Here is an 18,239-nt window from a genome sequence, read left to right on the forward strand (position 1 = left end):
TCTTATAAAATATGTCCAATAGTATAAAATAACTAGTCTAATTATGTATTCTATGTATAAGACAATGTAATGAGGTTCTTTTTCTTCTTTTTTTTTTCCTTAACACTGCCTGATTCATTCTTGGACTATGATATATATATATATATATATATATCTCATTTGTATATCTCCAAATGACCAACAAATTAAACTAGGGCCCCCGAACCCTTAAAAACTCTCGATAAATACAAACTTCAGTCTAGCAAAATCAGACGTCATACAGTTCATAAATGGCCACAAAGAAAACAAAAAACAATGTCAAGCGAGCTTCACATGTTCATACTATATATTATATGGTTACAGTTTCGTATTTCATTACATGCAGAGGACAATATACTACTTGATTTCCTCACTCACAGCAACGGTATAATCAAAACACTTTTGTTAAGTATTCCGGTTAACATGTTCTTTAAAATTTAACATTTCTAATTTTACGCATATTTTCATATTCAAGAAATTTTGGCTGAATAAATGCAATAGTGAAAATGTTGACTTCAATGCAAGAGTTAGAAAAATCCAATTAGATCTGAAAGGTAGTACTATATTTTGTCTGAGATTCGACCCCAATTAAAAGTAAGCAAGAGTTAAATTACAATGCCAAGTGAGTACTATTGGCTAATCTTTAACTGTTCCTTTGGCCCTGTTGACTTCAATTCTATTCATTGTACTTCACACATAATATGAAGTGTTTTAGTTTAGATCCATTATTACAAAACTAGTATGTAACCCATGTTTACGCACGATAATAATGAATTGTAGCGTTGTTATTTATGTTAGCTTGTGTTATAAAATATATAGGATATTAGTTCAACTAGGATATTAATTTGGAAGTACTAAAATAGTTTATTTTTTTTATAAACTATTTAAAAAAAAATAGTTTTTAAAAAAATTGCAATAAATAATTTTTAAAAATTGCAAGAAATTTCTTGCAATTTTCATGATATTGGTTATGCCAAGTTTCTCATTACACTGTTATTATTTATATAATTTTGAAAATCACTATTAGATACTACATATTCAATATTAATTCACAATTATTGTCCGTGTAATTCTACTAAATACAACATAAAATAAAAGAATAAATTAGTCCAATAGTATCTCCTAAATTGAATGAGGATAGGTGTATAAGATCGTTCAGTTTAATTACAATTTGTTGCGTTTAAGATCCTGACATACAAAATATCTGAATAGAAACAATTAAAAAAAAATGTTCATTAGTTCAAAGAAAAAATAACAACAAAAATCTAAACAATTTAATTTCTATGGAAAACTAAGAAAATAGCTTGTGTTATAAAATATATAGGATATTAGTTCAACCAAGACATTTGGAGATACTAAAATAGCTTTCTTATAAAATATTTTTAAAAATATAGTTTGCAAGAAATAATTTTTAAAAAATTACAAAAAATTTCTTGCAATTTTCATGATATTGGTTACGCCAAGTTCCTCATTATACTGCTATTATTTATATAATTTTGAAAATCACTATTAGATACTACATATACAATATCAATTTACAATTACTATCCGTGAAATTTTACTAAATACAGCATAAAATAAAAGAATAAATTGGTCCAATAGTGTCTCTTAAATTGAATAAGGATAGGTACATGAGATCGTTCAGCTTAATTATAATTTGTTACGTTCAAGATCCTGGCATTCAAAATATTTGAATAGAAATAGTATAAAAAATATACTCATTAGTTCAAATAAAATATAATAGCAAAAATCTAAACAATTTAATTTGTATGGAAAACTAAGAAAAGCAAAATTTAATTTTGAATCTAATTAAATTTTCTCTAAGCATTGGTTATATATATATATATATATATGATTAGATTTTTTTACAATTTATTTATATTGAACTCCTTGTTTTCTACATTGAATTAACTCACTTAACACAAAAATTTAAAAAAAAAAAAAAAAAAAAAAAAAAAAAAAAACAACATACATTACATGAGATACGTGGTGTAAAATTAAGCTCTAATTGAATTCCAATTTTTACATTAATTTAACTAACTTAGCACAAAAAATTAAAAATTTAGATTAGATGGTACACGTGGCGCAAAATTAGTATCTATTACAAGTGTACGGTCTTAAGAATGTGTAATTTTTGTGAAATTACCACTTATCTCTTATTTGCAAAAAAATAAAATCAACCACCCTTAAGTCACAATAAATTAGTAGAATTAGAACCTAACAACACCAAAAATAATTCCATCAATACACAAATTTTCCACTTAAAAATCTATTCTTATACTTAACAGTATAATTAACAATATAATATTTGACAATATTGATATTTCCAAAATTTTCCACTTATTCACTTAACTATCCAATTCACTTTCCGCTTTGTTTAGATTGTTCTATTTCACATATTTTCACTATCTATAAATTGGCATGAAAGTACAGCAATTCTACATAATTCTAGCATTTCATTATATGTCCAACCATCATATAATCTACTACTATTCTTTAGAAGCCTCATATTATAATCTGAATTGATCAATCCAATAGCCCATTATTCCCTTGATGCCGCAAAACATAAATGATAAGGCTGGACTAAGTATTTGAACAATGATAGGTGCATAGATGCATGACAAATTGGTGAACTTAGTTAGATAGTATATGACTTCTTTATATCTGCGTTACATTGGCTAATCAGATTTTGGGCTTAAAAAGATTGTTGCATAATCAGATTTTGGGCTTAAAAATATTGCTGTATAATCAAATTTTTGGCTTAAAATCATTGCTACATATCGCAATGGCTTAGAGATGATATCTAATAACCATAAGGCGTGGAAGGTATCTAATAACCCTAATGCAACTTTTTCCATTAATTTAATTATAGATATCCTATTAGCTCGATTCCAAGACATACATTCAAAGCAACCCAGACAAGCCCATGGGCCAAACTATTGGCCTGGCTAGAAGTGTTGAAAACATTCCAAATTATCAACAACAACCAAAAAAAAAAAATCATCTTCTCACTAATTTAAAAACGATACCAAAAGCTTTCAATCAAATGCCTTGCAATATTGAGAAAAATATATCAGTTGCTATAACTTTTTAATCATCAAAATTTCAAATTGTTGTACTTTACCTAGAACTGTCACATGACAATGATCTGAAGAAAGCCCATTAGAGTTGTAGGCTAAATTATTGGGTTCAGACCCAATGACATCGGTTAAGCATCTTCATGAATTCGAGCATATGGGCTGGTCATGCTGAGCATTAGATTGAAATAAACCACTTCATTCTCACAAGCAACAACTCCTAGCCGATTTTATACTTTTCTTTCCTTTGTTGAATAAATTTGTACCAATACTTTCCGTATCACAGTTTCAACAGAACAAAACTTGGTCCTTTTTGTTTATTCTGGTATAGACAATTCCCGGTTGTGACTATCTTAAAACAAAAGGTTGGTAATTGTTTGTTTCTTCTTTCAATTTATAATGATGACCCATTTCAAAACACAAACACAAAACACACCCTTTCTCCTCCAAATTCCACAAACAAAGGCTATTCTTTCTTCCATACTTTCAACCATCTTTTATGGCATTGTACATATTTCCCATTCTCCTGGTTCTATCTCTATCAGGTATCATAATTCAAACCCATGTCACATCTTTTCTTAAACATTATTTGATATCAATTTTTTTTTTTTTGGGGTGTGTGGGGGGTTTGATGTAGCTAATTATGTTCAAAAGCTAAACTACAAGAGATCTAGGAGAATGAGATCCATGAGATTTTAAATTCAAAATTTCTAACTATACGTGCCGTTGTTATCTTTGTGTTTGCATCTCTCTAGCCCTTACTCTTGCCTTTTAATTGCTGCTGTGTTATGATTAATTATAGTGTAGAGTTGTTTATCTATTTGGGTTTTTGCTTGTACTTATTATTCTGCACATCTATTGTTTGGGTATAAGCTTGTATTGGTTATGTTTGAAATTGGGGGTCTAAAAATTCATTAGTATTTGTCACACTAATTGAACTTTCATGAGAGAACTCAAGAAAGGGCCATATTTCATGAAAAGAAGTGAGGTCGACAACAACAGTTTTGATAATCATCAGTTGGAGAAGGAACAAGGAGGCTCATTAGAAGTTGGTCTTGTGGAGTCCAAGAAAGGAAGGTGAAGAAGATCAAGGGCAGGAGTTGGAAGCCATGACCATATATGAGGGTTGAAAAGTCTATTTACCAAATTGAGACTAAAAATGTTTTGATTTTATTAACTCTCACATACTTTTTGTTTATACATTAATTTTATTAGATAGGTATTACGGATATACCTTTATTGAAAATGTTAAAATGTGCCCGTATATTTTGTATTTATATAAGTAAACATACATGATACCGAGCCTTCTGGCCTAAGTGGTATCTAGTTATCCTAGGGACCGTCAACTCAGGGGTTCTAGCCCCTGCATAAACAATTACCAAAAAAAAAAAAAAAAACATGATAAAGATTACATAAAGTCAAAATATAAAATAGTTAAATAGTTGGATGAGTTCGTACTTTCTCGAGCCATAAGTTCTTTAGGAGAGAGGGGGGAGTCAGTTGAAGCTACCAAGGCCGTAGCAATAGCATATATATTATGTAAACTTGTTAAGTGTCTCTAACCACTTTAAAAAAAAATGCCCATAATCATGATTATGCCATACAAATGATAAGATATGATCAATAGTACTGTATACAATAATGTCGTTGTTGACTGTTCTGTGAAAGTCAAATTCAAAGATCAGCAAAATATCATTATTTATGAGCTACTAAGAAATGAGGAACAAAGAAAACAACCATCAATTAGATTCAGATCCACAATGCCTTATAAAATTCTCTCTTGAAAGGTGGACAAACATTGAATAATTTCCATCGAGGATTACATGTGCATGGTAAAAATAAAATAAATAATAAATATAAATAAATAAATAAATATATATATATATATATATGTATATATATATATAACTCCCCTTAAAGGTGGACATGATCTCATAAAAATAAGTGTGAAAATGATATAATTTCAAGTGAGCATCACATGTGCATCCCTTGTAACTTACTGTTTAGTATTTTATTAGAGTAATGTCAGAGACAACGAAAAATTATAACATTTCCAACACATTCCTAAATTAGTAAGCCAAATCATACATTGGTTCACCACAATCTCCAAAACATTTCTAAATTAAATTGTTGTGAAATTGTTGTAGTTTTTTTTTTGCCGTTCATAACATTACTAATGTAGGACAAAATTTACTATTTAATTATTGTAATTTATTATTTTTGGTATTTTTATGTAATTTTCGTTATTTTAGGTTTAGGGTATTTATTTCCTTATTTTTAGGTGCTTTTAATACTTTTTAGGTCAAATTTGGTTCCTTTTATGGTTAGGTATTAATTAGAACTTATTTTAAAATATATTTTCTTGTCTGTCAATTTTTATGGAGCCCTTAAATAAGTTTTTAAGTCTGTAAACGTTTTTCATAGATTATTTTCAATGAAAATTTACACATTTGGTTAAATTCTTTTTCTGGTAGATTCTAGTTTATCACTTTGTAGATTTAAGGAATCTCTCGTGTACAATAAGAAACTAACAGTTTAGTTTCTGTTCCATTAAGAAAGTATCGTGTGTGCTTTCTTCCGGCTTCCGCGACATCAAATACTCATTTCATTACTTAAACAAGATTGAGCACCAACTAAGAAAGCAATTTAACTATGAAATTAAAACATTCAGATCCACAATGTCTTTTAAAAAGTTTTTTTTTTTTTTTGGTTGAGAAATTATAAAATTTTCTTTGAAAGGTGCACAAATATATATATATATATATATATATATATATATGGTTACAGTTTCGTATTTCATTACATGCAGAGGAAAACATACTACTTAATTTCCTCACACACAACTACGGTATAATCAGAACACTTTCGTTAAGTATTCCGGTGAACATGTTCTTTAAAATTTAACATTTCTAATTTTGCGTACATTCTCATATTCAAGACAATTTTGGCTGAATAAATATAACATTATTAAAGACCCTGGGAGAGCAGACCATCCCACTTAGAAGAAAATGGAAAAGATGGAACAAAATGAAATGTTTTAGTTTAGATCCATTGTTACAAAATGTTGGAAATATAGTATGGAGCGAATAAGAAAATGACTCAGAATGTGTCCACTTAAATATAGTATTAAAGAAAATGACTCATAATGTGTCCACTTAAATATAGTATTAAAGTGGTCAAAATCTTTGAGTTGCACATAAAAAAGGAAAGACTTTTCGATTTGATTCCTCGGGAAGCCTCCTCTATAAAGGCATTCCAGTTTCAGTGCTCTAGTCAAGGTTTTTTTTTTTGGGGGGGTTGCGGTAGCTTCTACTTCAGCTCTTCTTTATAAGTCACTTGGAGAGATAATATATGAGTTTATATGCTCATGGGCTAAATATTATTTTGAGCTTTGGCATATGTGAACTGTTTTTTTTTGTCCAAATAATAATATTTTATTTTTTATTAATGAGTGTTTGTCCAGAGGAAGAGGAGGGGAGGGCGCAGAAAACACATGAAATTTAATTGGTTAATAATGTAGATGCTGACTTTAAGCTAACAGAGTAAGCCTCAATATTTAATGGTCATGTGGAACGTAAATTAGGATCATGTAAGCTAGAAAAGTCCCATAATCTCCTCTAATGATCTACTTGTCGCTTATCTTCATTAGTGATTTAAAAGGCAACTCACTCACCTTATATATACATAAAGTACACTCCTTTCTTTCGTATAATACTGAGAGTCTGAGACTGACTTGAAGGTGTGTTTCACATTTGATTGTGAATGCAGCAAAATTATAAGGTCATGTTGCTAGTGTTGAAAAGTATAGTGAGACTTTATTTAATTATGGTGTGGAATGTGTTTTCAAACAGATTAAAATACACATGCCAGTAGTGCTTTGACTAGCTTGTGTTCACAACCTCAAGGTGATCGTGAGTGTTTTTCTTAATATTTATGTATAGTAACTTAATAGTTGACTTATATTATGAAAATAATGTTGCTACAATTACTATTTATTATGTCAACAATCGTGAAATTGATTGTGTATAACTGTATATATAATTTCTTTTAAATAATAATAAAAACCCCCATTTTAGAAAGGCAAACAAGCATCATTTACTAAAAAATTATATGCATCTCAATTTGAATTCGAGGGCACAACATGACAGGACCTACTCGGGTCCACAAACGATGTTATTTAACTTGGCAGGAGACAAACTACTACCAGCCATAGCCACCATGATTGATACCCAATTCTACATGTGTATATGTGTATAGGTTAATTGGCAAACTTGAATACAAACTTGTATAGGTATATATCACAGTGCCTATAGGTATGATTAAACAATGCTCAAGATACTGCAAATCAGAGTACAAGAACAAAGAAGTTGCTGCTTTAAGGAATATTTTTTTTAGTAGTTTAGATCGAAGTTCGCATCTATTGAATTATTTTGCAGCCCATCATCCCATCAAATATATAGGGTTTCAATCCTACTTCACTAAATATATAATAAAAACCCTAATGCATGTTTTCCAAGACTTGGAGAGCTACTCTTTTGAAATCTGAAAGATTTTGTACCTTGTACTCTTTCAATCTTCAACCGAAGTTCACACTTACACTCTTAGTATTGGTGGAATCAAGTTGCAAATGAAGCTTCAGCTATTAATTGATATTATGACTGTAAATCTCTATCTGATAGTGGATTATTCTTCTTGGAATTGGTCCTCCCAAGTTTTTCCTGGGGAACAAATTGTTTCATAAGGTTTCCTAGATCATCATCATCATAAATATCATTGTGTTTTTTACTTTCCACTGTGCATAATATGTTTGATTGTGTAATTTAACCAAGTGCTTGTATAATTAATCTTATCAATAACTTAGCCTTAAAACTAGTTAAATACTTGTATATTCAAAAGTCTAAATCTTCTAATCAATTGTTTTTTATATAAATCTTAGAAAACTAGCATTAAAAATTCATTATACTTAAAACAATTAATATAAAAATATATGTGTTTATCATGTGTAAAAATGGGTTTATTGTAAATTTAAGTAAATTTAAGTTCTGTTTATGTTAACTTTTATCTTTATAAATTTTTAAACTTTCATTCTTACCTTTAAAACTTGATGCTGCAGGAATGAAGATGTTGACTTCAATGCAGAAAGAAATTGATTAAACGTCATTACTTAGCTTTGCTGCGATTAAGTTTCTACAAGTGGAAGTTAAATAACCCTGTCTATCAATTATAAAACACTTTTGAAAGGTGCACGCTAATTAATTAAACTAGTCGCTAACCCGTGCGATGCACGGGATAATTTTTATAATTTGGCTCAAAGCATATATTATGGCTCAAAGCATATTATAATTTTTTTTAACCCATAATAGTACAGAATGTTAAAGCAAGAGCAAAATGGGGGAAAATATAAGGAGAATACAAATTGACTAAAAAATGGATGAGAATCTTAACAAATTTAAGTTAAGAATAAGCAGTTGCCAATGTAAATCCTTCAATTTAAGAACTTTCATGGCCTTACAATTAATGCCGAAAAACCAAGTCTTGTCTGGTTGAAAATAGGTACGGAATAAAAAAAAAAAAAATTAAAAAGGGGGGCTCTCTCCTTTTCTTCTAACCTCAAGTGTCAAGCAAGGATCATAGGATGGATTATGGGCAATAATAAAAGTCCACAACACAAATTTGGGTAAAAGAAACCACCTGCAACATTTAACATTCTGTGAGGCAAAAGATATGACAATCCAACTACAAATTTGAGTTAAAAAATTAATTGCAAGTAATATAGAAAAGCATGATTCCAATCCAAAATTTGGATTCTAAAACAGTAATAGGTTCAAGAACAAAATATGATCCAACTCAGATTTTCAACAAAGATGAAAAAATTGATGTGTAACCCCAAAGTCTTAGGGCATAAAGTTCAACTTAAGCAATCTATATATTAAACTCTAGGAGTTTAAACTTTCTTTTTCAGTTTTAGATGTCTTTGTGATTCTCATTAAAAAAAAAAAAAAGCTTTAAATGTAAATAATCACCCTTTCATCAACATGTTTAATATAAACACAGGCTAGGGAAAAAAACCATAACCAAAAAAGAAAAAAGAAAAAAGAAAAAAGAAGAGAATCCTATAGAGTTGAGAACAATTACATCTCAGCGAAGAAGCAATTAACAATAAAAGTACTAAATTTCTAAACTTTGTTTTATCAACATAGTACAACTTTTTCATTAAAAAAATTAAATTAAAAAAAAAAAAACATAGTACAACTTAAAATGATGAACCATAGAACAATGGAGAACTTTGTTCTGTTTTTTTTTAATAGTAGAAAAAGGAACAAAACGGAATAGTAGAAGAATTAAAACCTTCTAGGTTGTGTTCCTTGCAATCCTCCAAAACCAAAGGAAACCCATCAAACAAAAAAAAAAAACATGAAAAATAATCAAGCAATAGGGAACCAAACGAAATAAAAGAAAAATCCATATGGAAAAAAGAGAGGAAAAAATAGGGATGTACAAAGATTCAATGGTGGAGTTTACAAACAAATAGAGAGACAAACGGATATAATTTAGGAAAACAAATTTGAAAAGAATTGGGAGAATTACCTGACATGAGAAACCAATCAAAATCTCATCCTGATTGTATTTTTGCTGAATAAAACTTTGGATGCTGTACTTATTTTGCTAAATCTTGTCTTTGCCATTGCAAGGTGAAAACAACACAACTTTCTTATATCCTTTATGCAACATAAATTTCAATGAGGTTGATGGCATGCTAAGCATGGCTGTAGCTCTGTACCTGCAATTACATATATGTACTTACATATTTGTATTGTAAGAGTTCCAATTAAAACAAATTAGAGATAATTAATAACTTCCCTAATATGAAAAAAATTCATCAAGAGCATTTACAAATATAATAAGTCTAGAGGATAATTCAGTGATATAACAATAAGGGAAGTGGCAGAATAAATAAAATCTAAATGCATCTTATAGGGAGTAACAATTAGCATAGCTGCTCCTGGCTGCTCCTTTTGGAATTTAGATCAAACATATCTTTGCAGCTCTCCATACCATTTTAAATCACAATCATATCATTGAAAAAACTATAACACTATAAGAAGAAACTATACAATGTATAAAAGGAATTGAAATGGAACAGAGCTGATATTGTACAAAATTACAACAGAAATTGCTATGATAAGCCTAAAGACTGAGCTAACCTACATTTTTTTTATAAGTAAGATACACATACATTGGCTGGATCTTGAACCCAAGACCTCACCATCTACTTTGCTCTTACTAACATACAAGCAGGTTTAGAACACAAAGAGCCTCCACAAAGCTGATCAAGCTTGCTCTCCAAAATTCTTCACAGGTTTGATACCCAATAAATTAAATCAAAACCAACCAACCAAAATACAGAAAACTAAATCCTACGAAATGCAAAATTAAAAATATTTTTGTTAGTGTTCATATATTTTGATGAAGATTAAGTCTTTCAAACATGGAAGACTCATAGCTTGTCTACAATTATATGGATAACAACAAATAGAACCCAAAATATATTTAAAACCTTATTCAGAAGTTTTGAATTAAAAAAACACAAATTAGTAAACCAAAGTGCTAAACTGGACCCAAAAACCACAATTTAGAACAGGTTAGGGAGGAAATCCTAAATTAAATTAAAACCTCAAAACACAAAGAGACAAAGCATAGGTAGAATTTGATCTTCTATGGTGTTCCCCTGGGAAAAACAAAAAAGAACAAAGAGGAAACATATTAGCAATTGAAATCTATAATTGCAGCAAACCCTAATTAGGAACCTCAAAATCCCAAAACTAATAAAAACCCCAAATCAATCCTTCAGCTTCAAAGTCATCTTGATTTTGTCCTAATTCAAGAATGTTCAAAAACTATGGAAACAAAAACCACAAATTAATTATAAGCAAATAGATTAGGACAACAGCAACAAAAAAGGAAGAAGATAAGGAAGATTGAGGATTCAAGGTGATCTTACCAAGGAGTTCTTGAGAAATTGAACCGGGAGATTTTGGGGCAACATTCACTTTTACCCTCTGCTTCATCCTGAAAACAAAACCGTCACATGCATGTGATTGGCCCTTATGAAAAACACCAAACGTGATTGACCTGTCAATGAAATATGCAAGTAGCAAAGAATTAATTTAGATAATAGCAGTGATTCAACAAAAAAAATAGAAAAGCAAAGAACATAATTGGGCTAATTAGTACTCTGATGTTTAGGGTTTTAACGGGTTTCATTGAAAAACAAATCAGAGGTTGAAAGGGTAGAGAAGAGAGATGAGGGAGAGAAATAGAGAACAAAGAGGCGGTGTGTAAGAAGAGGTTTAGGGTTTGGGGAAGGAGAACAAAAATTTGGGTATCGGGTTTGGTTTTGTCGTGGAAATAGAAATAGGTTTTTTTAGTTTTTTTTTTTTTTTTTTTAATAATGCTGATGATTTTAAAAAAAATGATGACGTGGATTGGGAAATAAAAATAGTTTTTTAATTTTTTTTTAAATGGCGATGATGTGAAAAATTGTGGAAGTTTCAAAAGTTTCGGTTTTATATATATATATATATATATATATAGATAATGTCTCAACAAATCCATGGATTAATTATTTCTCTGAGGTTATAACGTGCAAAGTTATGTTCAATGGTTGAGAGTTCAGTTTTACTTGTTAAAACTTGGTCATAGAGATAGATTAGTCCAGGCCACCATGACTGATTACCAATACTACTTCTTGTGCTTCCTCCTTTGTTTCCCCTCAACAATCCTACTCAAGTCATTGTTCAAGAAATCTTGTAAGACAAGCACCCGTCTAAATCTCCCTCCAAGCCCTCCAGCCCTCCCAATCATTGGTCATCTCCACCTTCTCGGTCCATTCTTATACATATCCCTTCAAAACCTCTCCACCAAATATGGCCCTCTCCTCTATCTTCGCCTTGGCGCTTCCAAGTGTCTTGCAGTTTCAACAGCTTCCATGGCCACCGAAATATTTAAAACCCATGACCTTGCTTTTGCAGGTCGACCAAGTTTTGCTTTCAGTGATAAATTACCATATGGAAACTATGGATTTTTCATAGCTCCCTATGGTGATTATTGGCGGTTCATCAAAAAACTTTGCATGAATGAACTGCTCTCTACACGGCAGGTTGAAAAGTCTCATGCTGTCCGACATGAAGAAATTACCTTGTTTTTGCATAAGGTATTACAGAGTGCCAAGAAAAAGCAGGTCCTTGACATGGGTGCTGAGCTGATGAAGCTTACAAACAATTCTACATGCAGGGTGATAATGAGCATGAGGTGTTCAGACGAAGATGGTGAAGCTGAGAGGATTAGGCAGTTGGTGAAGGAGTCCATTGAGGTTGGTGCGAAGGTATCCTTTGGGGATGTGTTGGGGCCATTGAGGATTTTGGCTTTTTGGCTATATGCATGGAAGGAAGGTTATAGATGTGTCCTTGAGGTATGATGAGATTTTAGAAAAGGTGTTAAAGCAGCATGAAAATAGTGGGGAGCTCAAGAGAGATGATGAGGATTTAATGGATATACTACTGAAGGTCTATCAAGATGACAAAGCTGAATTCAAGATTAACAGAACACATCTCAAAGCTTTCTTGCTAGTAAGTCACGGCTGTTTTTGTGTGTGCTTCTTTATTCCAATGTCATTTAGCATGTGTTTTTATTTTAAAACCTCATTATCCCTCTCCCTAATTTCTCACTTGGCTTTTTCATACAATAAGAGTTCTTTTAGGACCGCAACTTTTGTGTTACAATTTTTTTTTCAACTCTAATGTGATTGATTATGAGTGGTTATGTATTAAGAAAGTCGATTTCGTACTGTATTGGTCGATATAGCTGGTATTTACAGTTCCAACACATACACCAGTACAGAAACACTAGTGTTTCGTGCCGGTTCAAATACCGATTGTACCGGACTCATTTCGGCCGTACCGGGTTATATACCGGATTTCGGCCGGAAAATGAAAATAGACTGGTAACTAAAATTCAAAAAAAGGAAATATATATATATAAACGAAAAAGAAAATAACAAATAACTCACATATCCTCGTCGCCACTAGTTTTCTAGCACTAGTCCATTTTGCCATCATCTTTGTTTGCTCTTCTTCTTCCTCCTCTTATAGTTCTTCTCTCTGACTCTTTTTGTTTATTTAAACTATTATTTAAAAAGCTTACTTCTCTGGGATTCTTTTTTTTTTTTTTTTCAAAAATGCTCTTACACCCCTAGGTTTAAGTAAAGACAAAGCTAAAGAACAATCCGAGAAAAATACAACTCTAATTTCCATTAAAATATAGCCTAAAAATAGGGTTACTCTCTTATTGATTTTCAAATTACTTTATTTACTTATAAATTGGATTTTCATAATATAAATTATATATAAAAAATAATCACACATTTTTTTTTTTTTACTATAAAATAGGACCACTAAACCCAAAAATAATCTCATCGCATGCACAAAGCACATGTTACGTAGCTAGTCTCTCTTTTACTATTGTTCTTTTCTTCTTTTAAATTCAATCTTGAGACTTTCTTTTGTTTTTATAAAAAGCAAAGTACATTTGTTTTCTTATGGTGGTGTGCCTTGACACCCACCCACGTGAACTAAGTACTAACATTTCAAAGTAACAACTTCCAAAGAACTACTTTTTCTTTTTCTGTTCTTTAGAAATCAGGTTTCAAAAAGACAGTGGGAAACTTATTAATTTTTTTTTTATATATACATGCATGTGATCTGCCAGTGCTATCTATCAAATCTACATCATCATCAATTAAGTAAATTGCATATTATTTTAATTAACTAACATTTCAATTAGGGGTTAACATATTAAATGAGACATAGATTTATAATTTTAAATATTTTTAAGAAAGTATATATATTTTTTTACTATTGAACATATAAATATTTATATTTATTAATTTATATATATATCAAATCAGTGGTAATTCTAAAACGATATATTGGTATTGACTAATACCGAAATATTTTATTTTCCTAACTAAACCTAAATGGCCTCCGGTATGGTATTAACTCCCTTACTATGCATCGCTAATGTCACATATATCCGCCACTTTGTTCTCCACCGGTCACAATCAAGCACATCAAAGTTGATTTCCTCATACAACAGTCAAACCAAAAGAAAAATTCTTAAATAATGCTTAGAGTCTCAAATGGGTATACAAAATCAAGCACATCAAAGTTGATTTTCTCATACAATGGTCAACCCAAAAGAAAATTTCTTAAATTATGCTTAGAGGTTCAAATAGGTATAAAAAATTAACGGTGCATTGCTTTCCTTTTCCTTTGTCATTGATTGACATATAAAAGATTGATTATTTAGTCATTCTTGGGACAAAATTGGCTTCTGCCCTTTTCGGGAAAAATAAATAGTATTCTACCACATTTCCCAAACTAATTAGAGAAATATCCCTCTTTTGAAACTCGACTTTCTTAAAATCGAGTTAAGTCCTATGGTGACGTTTTTAAGAACCTATAGTGATATTTTTAAGAACCTATAGTGGCATTTTTTAACTCAAGCTCTATGAAATCAAGTTATAGGTAAAAAACTTGCATAGAACTCGAGTTGATGGAACTTGAGTTACAAAACGCCACTATAGGTTATTAAAACGTCACTATAGGCTCCTTAAAACGCCACTATAGGGCTCTAGAATTTAATTTTATTTTATTTTTTTTTATTTTTAACTCGATTTTGAGAAAATCGAGTTTTAAAAGAATGACATTTCTCTAATTAGTTTGGAAAAGGGGGTAGAATGCTATTTATTTTGCCCGAAAAGGGTAGAGGCCAATTTTGTTCGTCATTCTTGATTGGCATATGCATGTTAAACAAACTGAATTTAGTTCCTTCAAATGTTCCTAGAAATTTCAAAGAATTTTGGGATTAGGAAAGATAAATTACGAAAAAACATCCCATGAACTTTATGTCGAAATAAAAATGACTTATTGATTTGAAATGATCAAATTAGTCGTTACATCACATTTCTATATCAAAGATTATGGAGCTAGTTTGATTTTAACAGAAAAGTATAGAGTGCTTTCGCATTTTGTCATGAAAAAAAAAGTAAAGAAAAGGCTATGAGCCTTTTAGGTCCTGAATTTAACATTACTCCTCTATACATTCCGGTTTATAGGTACATAGTAGCAAAGTAAAACTAATTAACTTGCATTTTTAAGGAGTTAAAAGTTGTTACGTTAAAAAATGACAAGGGGGAGGGGAAATTTATAAATGATAGAGATTTTTATCTTAAATCAATGATAGCTAATTTGATATACATTTTTTTAATCAAAAAGTTACACACGACCATTAATAGTTTTTACTATTTTACAATCAAAACATCACCCTTCATCTATTTATTATGAAAATAGAAAGTGTCATTTAAGTTAGAGCTCAATGTGACTCTTGCTACAAATTCTAGTTAGTTCAACTCTCGCTTAAACAAAAAATAATCCAATTAGTTTACTCTTCAGTCTTGAGTCTTGGCCTTATGATAAATGGCAACTATCATGTAGCTGAGTTCAAATCTTGTTTACACTGAAGTGAAACCAATTAGTATCATTTGATAATAAAAATACAATTATCATTGAGTGGAATGGTATTTAATTTAAACCCTATGGTATCTATTTTCAAAAAAAATGTGACTTGTCAATAACACTATATCCTATTATATTTATCAACAAAAAAAAAATGTTACTCTTTTCATGTGACACTCTTTTGTTTATTACTATCTTCCACGGGAGGTTTTTTCAACAAATTAACTAATCTGCCTATATATATATTATAGACTAATTCCAAACTTTTTTTGAAAACATCCCCTCCTCCTTTTTCCACCTTCTTAATCTGACATGCATCAACTATAATAGACCAACAGCACCATTATTTTGGCTTCCCCTATCCTAATGAGTGTTCGCTTATCTTTTCTTCTTTTGTTGTTTTCTTTCTTTTTTGAGAATAATGAGTGTTCACATTCATGAATTATTTATCTAAAGAATATAAATACAAAGTCTTCCGTTTATTTAAAAACCTATATTGCTATATATACATTATTAGCTCATTACTTTATCGATTCTCAAAAAAAAAAAAAAAAAAAAAAAAAAAAAAAAAAAAAAGCTCATTACTTTATTAGCTAGATAAAAAAATCCATATATTAGAAACACATATAGTTATATTCCTTTGGACAAAGTTTACTTACAAACTAGTTTGTCTGTAATGACTACAGACTCCCACCAAAAGATTAGCATAGCTATATATTTGGAAATTCTAACAATTGAATTTTATGTTTATTATATTCTTAACATGCATATCAAATATTGTTCAAATTTTATATTATTTACTATTTGACATATAAATTTATTTTTTATGCATAATTTAATACTACAAAAATTTTAAATTTAAATATTTAATTGATGACATAACTATTAATATTTAATCTTCATCAAATTTTGCAATCAGGGAAGGTATCATAATAAGAAAATTAAATACAATCTAATGGTGTATTTAACAAATTTACATTAAATAAAAAGATATAGGGTAAAGTCAAACTTTGTTCTACACCTTTTCCTTGTCAACCTAAACTAGATCACATTCACGGCAAATGAACTGTATATAACGGTTATTAACAAAAATAAATTTCAAGGTTTCCTTACGTCAAACTAATTAATTATCTATTTAAAAAACAAATCAAGTGGAGAACTTCAGTTGTGATTTAATTTTTTTTTTTTTTTTAAAGCCAGCTTGTGTAGTAAATATTAGTTAAATAATTATGAAGCAATATTCTCCACAACTTTCTTCACCCATATCAAAGACTATTTACAAATATATATATATAGTGTGTCTATGTCCATTTCGTCAACTCAAATGTTGCCCTTTCCTCAGGATCTATTCGCTGCGGGCACAAATACCTCATCAGAGGCCATGCAATGGACAATAGCTGAACTCATCAATCATCCTGATGTTTTCAGTAAGGTCAGAGAAGAGATAAAAGATGCGGTCGGTAGTACTAGACTTGTGGGGGAATCAGATGTCCCAATTCTCCCTTATTTACAAGCAGTTGTGAAGGAAGCATTAAGACTACACCCACCGGTGCCTGTTATAATAAGAGAATGCCGCGAAGCTTGTAAAATCAAAAACTTTTATATTCCTAATAAAACTATGGTGGCAATCAATGTGTATGCAATAATGAGAGATGCAAAAATATGGGATTGTCCAAATGATTTTCGGCCAGAGAGGTTCCTTGATTCCTCTAAACAAAAAGATGGTATGGAATATATTCCTTTTGGTGCTGGAAGGCGAGCAGTCCCAGGTTCAAAGTTAGCACTCAGTTTAGTACACACTACCGTTGCAGCAATGGTTCAATGTTTTGATTGGAAAGTTGATGGTAAGAAAGGCGACAATAAGGTTAATATGCAAGTTGGACCAGGCATATCTATGCCTATGGCTCAACCATTTAAATGTCTTCCGGTTGTTCACTACAATCCATTTGCTTCTTCTATGTAATATTATCAACAACAAAAAAGAATTACCACTTATATCACGCTCATCCTCCCATACCACTTGCATTTGAAAATTATTAAATAAATATGTAGAATTATATATGTATTTCTGCTCTCAATAACTGCATATATATTACAATCTGTACATAACGTGTAGTGCCTCGACACGCCATGTTTAATAAAATGTTCTTATAAAAGTATGTCCAATTTATAGTATTACATAAGTATTGTTTAATTGTCTTATTCTTTGTATAAGACAATGAAATGAGGTTTTTTTATTTTTTATTTTTTTAATTATATAGTTTTTTTGATGTGTATACCTCTCATATTTGGGATTCACTTATTTTACTGAAACTGAAAACTTTTTGTTGAAAGTAATATAAATAAAAGTAAATGTTAATTGAAATAGTACAATGGGACCTATGAATAGTACCAAAAAGTGTAGTAGGATCCATGAATAATAACAAAAATAAGTTGAATAATAAAATAAGTTGGCAAAAAATAAGCTAGCTAAGGGTCTGTTTGGGATTCGTTTATTTTACTGAAAGTGAAAACTTTTTACTGAAAGTACTGTAGATAAAGATAAAAGTTAGCTAAAATAGTATAGTGG

The 18,239-nt window shown here is 30.2% G+C and overlaps 1 pseudogene; it reads left to right on the top strand.

The window, feature by feature from the left end:
- Positions 1-11,820: 11,820 nt before the first annotated feature.
- On the top strand, positions 11,821-17,633 carry LOC115984143 (annotated as a pseudogene).
- The last annotated feature ends 606 nt before the right edge of the window (positions 17,634-18,239 follow it).

Source organism: Quercus lobata, chromosome 4 (assembly GCF_001633185.2).
Source record: "Quercus lobata isolate SW786 chromosome 4, ValleyOak3.0 Primary Assembly, whole genome shotgun sequence".
NCBI classification, from domain to species: domain Eukaryota; kingdom Viridiplantae; phylum Streptophyta; class Magnoliopsida; order Fagales; family Fagaceae; genus Quercus; species Quercus lobata.